The 12,852-nt window shown below is 37.8% G+C and overlaps 1 protein-coding gene across 3 annotated transcripts in view; it reads left to right on the forward strand.

Moving 5' to 3' along the window:
• The window catches only part of SYT1 (synaptotagmin 1), a 1,196,932-nt gene that overhangs the window by 654,508 nt on the left and 529,572 nt on the right, over positions 1 to 12,852 (forward strand). For 2 of the 3 annotated variants that reach the window (XM_059934706.1, XM_059934708.1), the window contains one exon: positions 9,204 to 9,308. The gene's annotated coding sequence lies outside the window, so the exon portion shown is untranslated. Of the gene's footprint in view, positions 1 to 8,047; positions 8,203 to 9,203; positions 9,309 to 12,852 lie in introns of those variants that run through there. The other variant, XM_059934707.1, reaches the window with a different exon arrangement.

Below are 12,852 nucleotides of genomic sequence, written 5' to 3' on the forward strand. Positions count from 1 at the left end.
CATATGATATTATTCTCAACAAATTTCTCAGTAATCAGAAAAATACAAGTTAAAAACTCAAAGATTTATCATTGCTCTCCACCAAATAAGAAAAATTGTTTTAAAAATTTGTTGTGATTTCTTTTCTCATTCCAAATAAATATACACTTCCATTCCTATTTTGAGGCTATTTTTAAATAGCAGATGACATGATACTATACACAGAAAATCCTAAAGACAGCACCAAAAAAAAACAACTAGAACTCATCAATGAATTCAGTAAAGTTACAGAATACAAAATTAATATACATAAGTTTGTTGCATTTCTAAACACTAACAATGAACGATCAGAAATAGAAATTAAGAAAACAGTCCCATTTACAATCACTTCAAAAAGGATAAAATACCTAGGAATAAATCTAACTAAGGACATAAAGAACCTGCCCTTGGAAAACTATAAAACACTGATAAAGAAACTAAAAAGGACACAAACAAATGGAAAGCTATACCGTGTTCATGGGTTTGAAGAATTAATATTGTTAAAATGACCATACTACCTAAGGCAATCTACAGATTCAATGTGATCCCTATCAAAATGTTGATGGCATTTTTCATGGAACTAGAACAAATAATTTTAAAATTTGTATGGAAACACACAAAAAAAAAACCCTGAATAACCAAAACAATGTTGAGGAAGAACAAAGCTAAAAGTGTCAGATTCCCTGATTTCAAACTATACTACAAAGCTACAGTTATCAAAACAGTATGGTACTGGCACAAAAACAGACACATAGATCAATGGAACAGAATAAAGAGACCAGAAATGAACCCACATTTATGTGATTAATTAATCTACAACAAAGGAGGCAAGAATATACAATGGGGAAAAGACAGCCTCTTCAACAGCTGGGAAAACTGGACAGCTACATGCAAAAGAACCAAACTGGACTAATTCCTCATACCATACACACACACACACACACACACACACACACACACACACACACACACACAAAAGAAAACAAACTCAAAATTGATTAAAGGCCTGAATGTAAGACCTGAAACCATACTCCTATAGGAAAACATAGACAGTATACTCTTTGACATCAGTCAGCAATATTTTTTTGGATCTGTCTCCTCAGGCAAAGGAAACAACAAAAACAAAAATAAACATATGGGACTACATCAAACTAAGAAGCTTCTAGCAACAGAATGAAAAGGCCACCTACTGAATGGAAGATGTTAATAATATTTGCAAATGATGTATCTAATAAGGAGTTAATATCCAAAATATACAAAGAACACAAAAAATTCAACATCAGAAAAACAAACAACCCAATTAAAAAATGGGTAGGTGAAAAAAAAAATGGGTAGGGTACCTGAGTAGACATTTTTTCCAAATAAGACATATGTATGGCCAACAGGCACATGAAAAGGTGCTCAACATCATCAATCATCAAGGAAATGCCAATCAAAACCACAATGAGATATCACCTCACACCTGTCAAAATGGCTACTATCAAAAAGACAACAAGTAACAAGTGTTGGCAAGGATATGGAGAAAAAGGAATCCTCATGCACTGTTGGTGGGAATGTAAATTGGTTCAGCCACTGTGGAAAACAAAGTATAGAGGTTCCTTAAAAAAATTAAAAATAGAACTATCATATGATCCAGCAATTCCACTCCTGGGTATTTATCTGAGGAAAACAAAGACACTAATTCAAAAAATATGTGTACCCCTATGTTCATTGCAGCTTTAATTACAATAGCCAAGATAGGAAAGCAACCTAAGGGTGTCCATCGATAAATGAATGGATGAAGAAGATGTGGTATACATACAATACAATATTACTCAGCCATAAAAAGGAATGAAATCTTGCCATTTTTGACAACATGGATAGACATGTAGGGTATTATACTAAGTGAAATAAGTCAGACAGAGAAAGACAAATACTGTATGATTTCACTTATATGGGGGATCTAAAAAATAAAGCAAATGAGTAAATATAACAGAAGAGAAACAGAGTCACAGATATAGAGAACAGACAGGTGGTTGGCAGAGCAGAGGAGAGTGGTGGGGATGAGAGAAATAGCTGAGGTAGATTAAGAGGTACAGACGTCTAGTTAAAAAATGAGTCACAGCTATGAAATATACAGTGTGGGACATATTGTCAATAAAAAAAAATTTGTTGTGACTTTTTTCATTCCAAATAAATATACACTTCCATTCCTAATTTGGGGCTATATTTTAAAATAAGGTCCCTAAATTGTAAAAACCTCAGATCTATAAAACTTGGGTCCATTTCTTATTCTAGGTGTATACCCAAGAGAAACTCGTGCACATGCAGAACAAAAGACATGTTTGAAACTGATTATAGCAGTACCATATGTAATAGCAAAACAATGCGAATATCTATAGACAGAAGAACGGGTAAAAAACAATGATGGGGACTTCCCTGGTGGCGCAGTGGTTAAGAATCCGCCTGCCAGTGCAGGGGACACGGGTTCGGGAAGATTCTACATGCCGCGTAGCAACTAAGCCCACGCACCACAACAACTGAGCCTGTGCTCTAGAGCCCGTGAGCCACAACTACTGAAGCCCGAGTGCCACAACTACTGAAGCCCAGGCACATTAGAGCCCGTGCTCCTAACAAGAGAAGCCACCGCAATGAGAAGCCCGCACATAGCAATGAAGAGTAGCCCTCGCTCAGCGCAACTAGAGAAAGCCTGCGCGCAGCAATGAAGACCTAATGCAGCCATAAATAAATAAATAAATAAATAAATAAATAAATAAATAAATAAATAGATAAATAAATAAATTTATTTTTCTTAAAAAATGATGTATTCATACAATTGAATACAATCTATGAGTTATAGTGAATAAACTTCAGCTACATGGACGAATCCCAAAATGTACTCAAACTAAGTGTGTTGAAGGAATATATATTACTGCACAAGTCCATTTATAAAAATCCAAAAAAAGGAAAAACTGAAAATGACAATTTTTAGAGTTACATATATATGCGGTAAAACTATAAAGAGTAGCAAGATAATGGTAAACGCAAAATATAGGATAGTGGTTACCTTGGTGGTGCAGGTAAGAGAGTATCAGATGAGGAAGAGCAAATGAATGATGGCAAAGGTAATTTTCAATACTTAATTTCTGAAGCTGGATGGTGCATATACTGGTGTCTTTATTAATAACATTTAAACTATTCATACTATTTCCTAATGAACATTTCTAAGAGTTCTAAAGCCAACAGCTAAAACTCAGTAACCTTATTCATTAAGAAGGATGGCTGGCAAAATATCCCTTTTCTGGTTTCATGCATTTCCCTTGGTGATGATGAGACAGTTATATTAATAAGTGTTATTTAAGCTATTCCTTAATCCATAAATCTTTCAATTTACTCTGTATTTTTGGAGGCTACTAGAGAAGAATTGGAGTTCTTGAAGTAGTCACAGTTATTTTGCATACATCTTAAATTTCTCTTGATTGTCGGTGTCTTGGGGATTGAGATGTGCTGTGTGATGTTGGAGAAATTAACATTTCTGTTTCAATTTTCTCAAAAATATTTTAAATATTTATATTCCATTGACTTCCTGATACTCAAATCTATTCCTCTATTCTTGCTTAAGATAGAAAACACGGGGACACACATAATGGACAACCATGGTCCAGGAGATGTCATCATCATGGCATCCACAATAGGTTTCAACTACCTTGGGGTGGAAGCATGCTCACAGACCAAGAGACCAATCATTCAGGCTCCTGTTACCTCTGTCAAGTCTTCAATATCCAAAAGGGAAGCATGCCCAGATCTATGAGAGACTTTTATTCTGGGGTTAGAGGTAGAGAACCTTGTGTCTTTCTTATATTTCCTCTTTGTTCAATATCCAGTAAATAAACTTGTCCTTCAAAAGCCTGCCAGTTTTGATGCTTAATTTAGTATTAGGTGAATTAGAAACAAATGGACCAGGTTGCATATAAATTGTTGAAGCAAACCCAGATAATCCGTTCTATAAAAACCCTCCCAGGAGTGTACTAGAATGAATCAGACGTATTTGTGTTTTTCCTGCCTTCTATCAAAGCACTAAGCACCATTCCAGAATCAAATTTTGAAGTCTTCAATGTCTGCCCTGCTTCTCTCCTAAACAATATTATTAAAACACTTTAGCTTGTTGAAAACACAGAATATTTCTCCTCCTCCACAGCCTCTCCCTACCTTAACTCTCTCTATGGCTTTTGATAAGTAATTAATCCCTCTGGACACACCTTTTTTTTTTTTTTAACATAAATTGAAGGCAGTAGTTGAGCTATGATTCTCTTATGTGTTCAGTTAAATAGAATTCTCCCTCTGATTTGAAAGGGAATTAATATAAAATTTAATGTTGCTCTTGTTTTATTAGCAAAATTGCTTTTGCTACAGTATATTTCTGGTGTGATAGGGTATTTGAAAAATATATCACTTGTTTTCCTTCTGAAACCTTTGGCTAACATTAACTCAAACTACTTTTTATTTTGCCCTTGAGATAGATTCACTTAAATATTATTTTCCTTTTGCTAACCTCAACAGCCTGACACAGTATATTACTTTTTGAGTCACTGCCCTCCTTTTCATTTTCAATATTTTCTTAGCCATAACTTTAAAAAAAGGCTTTTGTAAAGCCACATTGAATACCTCTAGCTCTTTATTTTCTTTCCTGTGAAAATTGTAAAGTATTGTAGTTCAATTATAGAACTCTTACTCTTTGCCCTAGAGACTAAGCTTTGACTTGACTCCCATGTGTTCATTTTCTTTCTTTCCTCTTTCAATTCTAGATTCTCTTTATTTAAAACTTTGAGTGTCCAGTTTAAAAATCCATGTGGTTAATTTCTTTTTGTCTAATTCTAAAACAGTTCTGATGTTTTCTCCTTACCAGTTGGCTATAACATCATTAGCAGTACTATCAGGCCAAATGATTGTGAGAGAAAGGAAACCAAAATGGATGGCTCCACTGTCTTTAAGTGTTTTGAAAACATGTGGTCGGTTCCACTGGCCTCCTAAAAACCAAAAACATCAGTGTTCATATTTTTAGCACTAGAATAGATTTTTCTTAACGAGTAATATAAACTAAATGTTAACAGCAAAACAATACTTAAGTGCACATTCTCTAAAACTTATTCATCTCCTAGAAGCTTACAGTCTAAGACCAACACATGCAAGATAGAAGACTATTGATGCTTTATGTATAAACAAGTTTTTATAACATGCATTAACTCTAACTTCAACGCTCATATGTAAAGAGTGTCCACCTCACTGTTGGCTTAAATGGATTGGATTATGGGAGGAAGTCCCATCTCCTAGAAATCTGAAAAACAAAAACAATGGCAAGAGGAATGACAATGATAAAATAATAATAATGGCTAATGTCATTAAATCCTTGCTATGTGCTTGGAACTAGCACTTTATATACATTGCATTACTTAATCCTCACAAAAAACCCTAAGATATATGCTGTGTCCTTTTGTACATATTATAGATGAGAAAACTGAGGCTTGGAGGGGTTTTGTACATTTTTCAAGATCACATAGACAATTAGTGTGGAAGCTGGAATTCTATCCAGATTTTTGCTCCAGAAAACATTTAATCAATCCTCTATCCTGGAAAGAGGGGAGAAAAAAGGCTGTATCTTGAAAGGCAATGGCAGAAAATGTATAGCTATAAAATAAAAAGAAAAAGAAAATATGAATTTATAGAAACAAATCTATACAGGCAAAATATGGAAAAGTTGGTTATTTTTTCATTTTTTCACAACCCTGAGAAATGATACTTATGAATAGATTTTACCAATTAGTGTGGTTATTAAAGATATAAACTAATGATATATGAGAGTGTTAATTCAATAGAACTCTTCAGTACCATTGATCAACTAGCATATACAAGCCTTTTCAGCAATGTGGAGAATTTTCTTGATATCTCTCTTGTGTGTTCTTTCTGTGGTCTATACAAAACCTTGGCTAAGTTTGCACTTAATGAATTTCTAGTTTCTAAAGTCTCGAATTCCCACTCTTGCCATAAGACACACTCTTCTCCTCAGTGCCCCAATCCAATTTAATTTCTATTCTGATCCTGTAGCCTAACATAGGTGGCAAAGGGAACATTAAAGTAATAAATAGATGAATCCATTGAAAAAGGAATAAAGAAAATGATGACAAGATCTCAGAGCAAAAAATGTGAAGAAAAAAAATGAACAAAGGTTTTTTTTTTTTAAGCAAAGAATGAGGAAACAAAATGTTGAATAAAATAGATAAACACAGTTCTGAAAATAGCAAATATTTTTTAAAAATACAGGATAACCAGGGGATGAGCTCAATCTCAGTAGCATAAGACATAGAGATTTCTAGATTTTAAAAGTACCTGAGGAATTGGATAAAGACAAAAGACAATTGACCTGATCTTTCTTTTAATGGAGGTGAGTCTACTATAAAGTCAAAGAGATGATATATACTCTCTGCAACAGAATAGCATGATATGTGAGCCCAGGTGGAGGTCTTCAGATCACTCCCAGAGTTTGGAGCGAACATAAGAATAGGAGAGAGAATAAAAAATCTTAGTTCTGTAAAAATTACAGTGTATATATATCCAGTATGTAAGTGGAGTCTTCCTAATATTCATGATCAGAAATGCTGTTTATTCCAAAGTTAATCACAATATACCTGTAAAACCCATTCTTATCTTAGCCAGCAGTCTCCTGCAAGGAACTTTGGGATGTAAACATCTAACACCATTCTTGTTGTTTAGGATTCTGACCACTGAGAGAGAGTTGATTATTGGGTAGGATATGAGGTAGACAGGAAGAGAAATTGGCTAAAACACCGATAATAGGATCAGAGTCTGGAACAGAGATTAATATGGAATCATATTCTACTTACTAATTTCTTCTAAAATAAGTTTACTTGTTTCTACATGCAGCTATTGGACACAGCTTTTAAAAACAAGCAGCTTTTAATTATTGGAACATAGAGAATGTGCTAGGAGTATTTTTTAGAATAAAGATCTCTATTAGGTGGATAATATAATGATCCTCACGTGAGGACATTTACTGGAAAGCAGTGTTAGGTAATTGATTCTTCTTTTTCTCCTCCCCCTCACCCCTCAACCTCCTCATTCTTTTTCTTCCTCATCAAATACTTAAGTTGATTTTAAACTAACATCTATTATCTTTCTCCATCTATGAAATTATTCTAAGATTTGAGGAATATTTTTAAAAATGGGAGGTACATATTTACATATAGTAACAATTTTGGAGAATACACAGGTATTTGTCATTAAAAGGATTAGTTTATATCAAGTTGTCTTCTTTTCCCCTATACTTAGAATAAGGATCTTAATCTTAAACATTACATAAATTGGAGAGATTTAATTAAAACTTGAAGAAATGTGTTACTGTTAATTGAATTCTTGATACAGTTACCTTTGCAAACCAATGTTAATGAAACTCCAGTTCAAAGTGGATGGGTTTGGGGAATTGAGATAGCTATTTATTTCCTTAACTGAGATGCCGTGATCATCTTCTCAGTAAAATAAAGAACCTCAGTTAGGAGAGTTCTCATTTGTAGCTATGGATCAAGTTCACACAAACTGGAAGTATTTCTAAGCAAAACAAATCAGAGATTCAAAGTCCGGTAAACAAGGTCAGTGAGTGAGAGACAAATGCTCCTTTGCGTTTGGAAAGACTTGCACCTGTGGAGCAGAGCCAGGACTTGGTCCTGCCCCGAGCCAGGTTCCGCTCCGCCCCTTGCCTCGCTTGCTCTCCCTGCCCCCCACACGCTGAACCTCCCAGTTTGGTATCTCTCGGTATTACCAAGCTATAAATTGCCCTAGAGCTTAGAGGCAATCAGGTCAGCGCCGCTGTCACAGGGGAAAAGCTTCTTACTCCCGAGCAGAGTCGTTCGGGGGAAAGAGAGGAAGGAGGGAGGGAACCCACGCTTTAGTCGTCACTGCGCTGGCAGGGGGTGGAGAGATGGGGGAGGGGGCTGGCAGAAACCGCATCCTCAACAACGTCGCCCTTGACCCAAGTCTACAAACTTATTGGTCGCCTCAGTGGAAACTCCCAGTGCACTCTCCGCCGCCTGACAGCCCCGGCCGCTGGGTGGAGTCGCGCTTCCCGGCCCCACCTATGGGAAGGAGCTTCCCCTGCATCTCCGATCCGCCGCACCCTTTACGAAAAGTCTCCAGGTACCTAGCAAGGCTCAGATTATTCTACCCCCGCTTCCACCCCTGAACCCACACGATAATATTATCAGCCTCCGACAGCCCAGAGGGCCACCTTCCTGTGTCCTCAGTTTGAGGACACTCTTGCGGAATCCTTTCTTTTCCCCGCCCTGCTTTGCTTTCACAACTCCAGCGGGTCAAATGGCCAAAGACAAACTTCTGCCTCTCCTTCCCGGCTCCCACATTTTCGAAAAACCCACAGCCTGCGAACCCACACACATCGGAACTCCTAGGGTGCTGTTGCAGTCCGGGCATGCTCAGTATCAGGGCAGGTTTTGACTGAAAGTAAAAAAAAAAGAAAGAAAGAAAGAAAGAAAGAAAGAAAGAAAAAGCTTTGTATTATGCAGTCTCCCTCTCATGTGCTTACAGCTTGCTGAACAGGTCGCGGGGCATTCCTGCGACTACCCAGAGGGTTTATCTGGTGCCCTTGATTACGTCTCCTTGGCATCTGTACCCCCTCGTAGTTCCCCCCCACCCGCCAACCCTTCTCAACCCCCCGTCCTCAGGTCCCTGTCCGCTGTGGGGATGGAGAGACACTAACAGAACTGGGATGGGCGCTGTTGGCTGAGCGGATCCACCTATTATTAGTGCGCCAGGATTGGCTCCTCGGCGCAGCGTACCCCAGGTGGAACCAATCAGGCAGCCGGGGCTGGGAGCTGATGGGCGGCCGCCTCCTCACTGGAGGGATTCCTGGAGAAGCTGCAGTGTGGGGATGCTCTAGACCGAGTACTGCCCCCAGTGTCTCTCCACCTCCTCCTCCTGCAGCGGCGGCAGCAGCGCTTGGCAGCGGCAACTTGAGACTGCGCCCGGGGCAAGCCACCCCCCCCCCAGGGTGGTGCTCAACTGAGAGGGGGGCTCAGTGCCCGAAGGGGTGTGTGTAGGGTGGGGGCGGCCAGCTGGGACCAGCTGGTGGCCCTGGAAAACCTCCCACACACCCACACCCACACACCCCTTTTGTGTTGCAGGCTGCCCCTCCAAGAGCAGAGGCAGCGAGAGGACGTGTGTGCACCGGTCCGCACGGGGAAGCGGTAGGGACGGAGCCCGGCACCACCTCCTGGTTCTCCCTCCAGGTAAGACGGCGGGACTGGCGGCACAGCCACCTCAGCGGTGCCTATTTGCTTGAATCCGTCCGTAAGATTTTGTTCTCGGTACTCTTGGGTTTTGGCGGTGGGAGACTGAGACCTGGGCAGGGAGCGCCGGGTGGCCTATTGTGAGCGATGTAATGAGACCACATGTGCCTCTCCTGGAGAAGCACTTTGCACAGCGCCCGTGATTTAGAGCCTGGAGTTGATGATGTTGGTCATCCCCCATCTTCTTCTTTCCCTCTTTCATTTCCTCTCCTCCGTCCCCCACCCCCAATCTCTATCCTTCACCTCCCCCCACCCCCCAACCCCTTTCAAATCTCTGATCTTCTCCCTCCTCCCATCCAAAGCACGCACAGGGTTTCTTTCTCCTCCTGGAGAGGATTGCCTTTTCTCAGAGGAAAGACAGGGGTAGTGATGAAAGGAGAAAGATTTCTTTCTGCCTAGGGGAAAAAGAACAAGATAGAATACGAGATAGAAAATTAGAGTACCAAAAGCAATTAAACTGAATAAAGGAAGTAGACAAGCCGTGCAGCCCGGGTGCCAGAAAGGGGAAGCGTCAGACAGTTTGACTCGATCTTCTGCTTGCAAGGGGCTGTGTCTCTCACTAGATTCCTTCAAATGGAACAAAAATAAACCACTGATCCAACCCACTTTCAACTGCTTAATTGCTGTTGCTTTTAAGTGCCCACATCTGACTTTTCCTGGTTCCATCTGTCCTGCGGGGCTGACTATTTGGTCTTATCCATCACTGGTAATGTCTGAACTTGGAGAGGTTTCTCGAGTGGAGAAAAAAATTTTTAAAACAGATTATTACTTTCCTGAGGTTCTTTGGCACGGCCTTTATGTTGGGGGGCAAACAAACAAACAAACAAAAGTAAAGTTTCAAAACATTTGTTAGTGACACCAGTATTATTAGGAGGCTTGGATTTCTACTTTGAGAAAGCTAATCTAGTTAGCTTTGTGTACACGGTGATTTTGACTTTCTTGAATATTAACCTTTTGAAATAAAGCAAACATTTAACTTTTGTGTTAAAGCTGCATTTGCATATGAATTGTGATTTCATTCTACCTTTCTGCTGTTTGCATTTTGTTGCCCAGATATCAAATTCATGCCTTGCCTTATTTTCTTTTAATAAGTATATTTAATAGATGTAAACATGATGCTTATACAATTTCAGTACTCGATTTAGAAGGCGCATGGAAGCTCAGTTGGCCAAGAATCCTCTTGTACTGGGACAAAGTTTAGAAAGTAATGGTAGGAAGATAGCATCAAATTAAAAAATCTTGAAGGGGAAAATGTTTTTGCTTTCATGTCTTATTATAATACAGAGAAAGGTATCAAAACAGCTATGTGCCCTGGCTGCCTGCATGATAGGTCAAGTGAAAGGGACTTGTTGGACAGAGCCTTGACAGCAGCCTCAGAAATTTCTAATTCCATCATCAATGGTATAAGCTTTCCTTTCCTATTATTCAGCTAAGTGATGACCGTCAGATGGGAGGAGATAGAGAGAAGTGCTTAGCTGAATGTAATGGGAAAGCATCCCAAGTGGATCCTACATGAGTGCAGAGAAATCAGCAGATGTTAGTGTCCAGATATATCTTCTCCTTTGATTTATCAGGGGAAATGCCAAGTCTTACATTTTTTTTTTTTTTTTCTACGTGTCCACTTCGGATAAGAAAAGGGAGCCTTCTTTCTCAACTCTGCCTGATCTTCCACACTAATCTATGTACCCCAGAAAGTATTTTTTTCACCACATATCTTCAGTGGACAAGTTTATACACTAACCTAAAGAAGAGCTGCTTTCATTTACCATCAACGTAATATACGTTATTTTCTAAACCATTTTCCATTTGAGACACTTATCTTTCCTATCTAAGTAGAATTACCTCGAGTCACAAAAACAAGATCTTCTTTCTAGGGCTTTGACATTTAAATGCCTTTTTTTTTTTTTTTTCTTTTTAATGTAGTATCTCTGTTGAAAGCTAAAACTAATTTTTAGAGGTGCCACCTTTTGGTTATAAGGACAAAAGGACAATCGTTTAATTGCCTTCTTGTGTAAAACTGAATTAACAAGTTTAGACATGAAAAGATACAGAAAAAGGAAACCAACTGCTTTTCACTGCAAGAGAAAGATTTTACTTGCTTATTTCTCCACTGTCTTAGGAAGGGTAAAAGTTTGGTCTTGGTTTGTGACGTTTATGTTCAGGACTCTTAACAAATGCTAATTATAGCAGTGGCATGTAAAAGACATGCATATGAGTATTGAGTTTTTCACATACAAAAAAATTAAGCCTTTGTATACCGGAAGTCAGAACTAATTCCAATGTATATTGAGTGGATTAAAGTGAGACTTTAAATGACACATTATGGGAAATTATTACCCTGTCATTCCACAAAATGTTCTAGTGTAACAGTTTCATACAACCTTCATCTTTTCTCCTTTTAAAAGAATATCTTAGTAAATCTTATTAATGTCTTAGAGCAAATATGGTAATTAGACTTTAATGTATTTTTATCAGAACTAAAGGTTGCTACCCTACAGAGGAAATCCTAAAATGCTAATTTCATAAAATACCACATGATAGAGAGTTGTTACAGAGTAGTTTTGAACTTTATTTCATAATGGAGAATATTAGTTATTCTGTCTGGTCAAATTGTCAGAGAGTTCTAATTCAGAAATATGAAAATGGTTAGCATGGTATGTACAAGATTTGCACATTAGACTTGGTGCTAACTGAAAATAAAACTAGAATATAGTAGCTTCTCTTAATTGTACTTGCAAAATGAACTGGATGATTAATAAATAAAATACAGAATGTGTTAGATCTAAAAGCTAATTCGAACTTCCTGTTTGCCTAATGACACCATAGACATAATTCATTCTTTTGAGTTCAGTATACTAAATCAATTTATAGTGAATTCCCAAAACAGATTTTTACAGTCATCTAATCTTAAAAAACTCACACTTAACACAGACAATTATGTGAGCCTGAAATACTTATACCTCTTAGGATTTCCAGTTTGTGTAATAGCTAGGAAGAGATACCATTAACTCCAAATTGGAACATAATAGTTCTTTTCCTAATGGTAGTGATTAAATGATTTGGGGAAGGGAAAGTAAAAGTAAACAGTTTGATTACATAATGGAGCAAATTTGGTCTACTATTACAGAAAACCAAGACCAAAGTTAGACTTTCTGGCATTAGAATAATGTAGGTGTGGGCTTTACAAGTGTTTTGCTAAAAACTAATGCTTTCTAAAATGAAATACCTGAAACACTTTTGATTTAAAATAATTTTTAATGATTTGCTTGTCATAAATACATCCGTATCAAAAGTTTAATATATGATATGCTTTCTAACTGAATTTGTTTGCCATCGAAATTGATCAAAGCTATTTAAATAGGGATAAAGTATATGGCAGTTTAAAAAATAATTTCAACTAGCATTTAAGGATATATATATATATATACGTATGTGCGTGTATATATGTATGTGTACGTGTGTACATATATATACATATTTAATT

This window comes from Balaenoptera ricei, chromosome 10 (genome assembly GCF_028023285.1).
Source record: "Balaenoptera ricei isolate mBalRic1 chromosome 10, mBalRic1.hap2, whole genome shotgun sequence".
Taxonomy (NCBI): domain Eukaryota; kingdom Metazoa; phylum Chordata; class Mammalia; order Artiodactyla; family Balaenopteridae; genus Balaenoptera; species Balaenoptera ricei.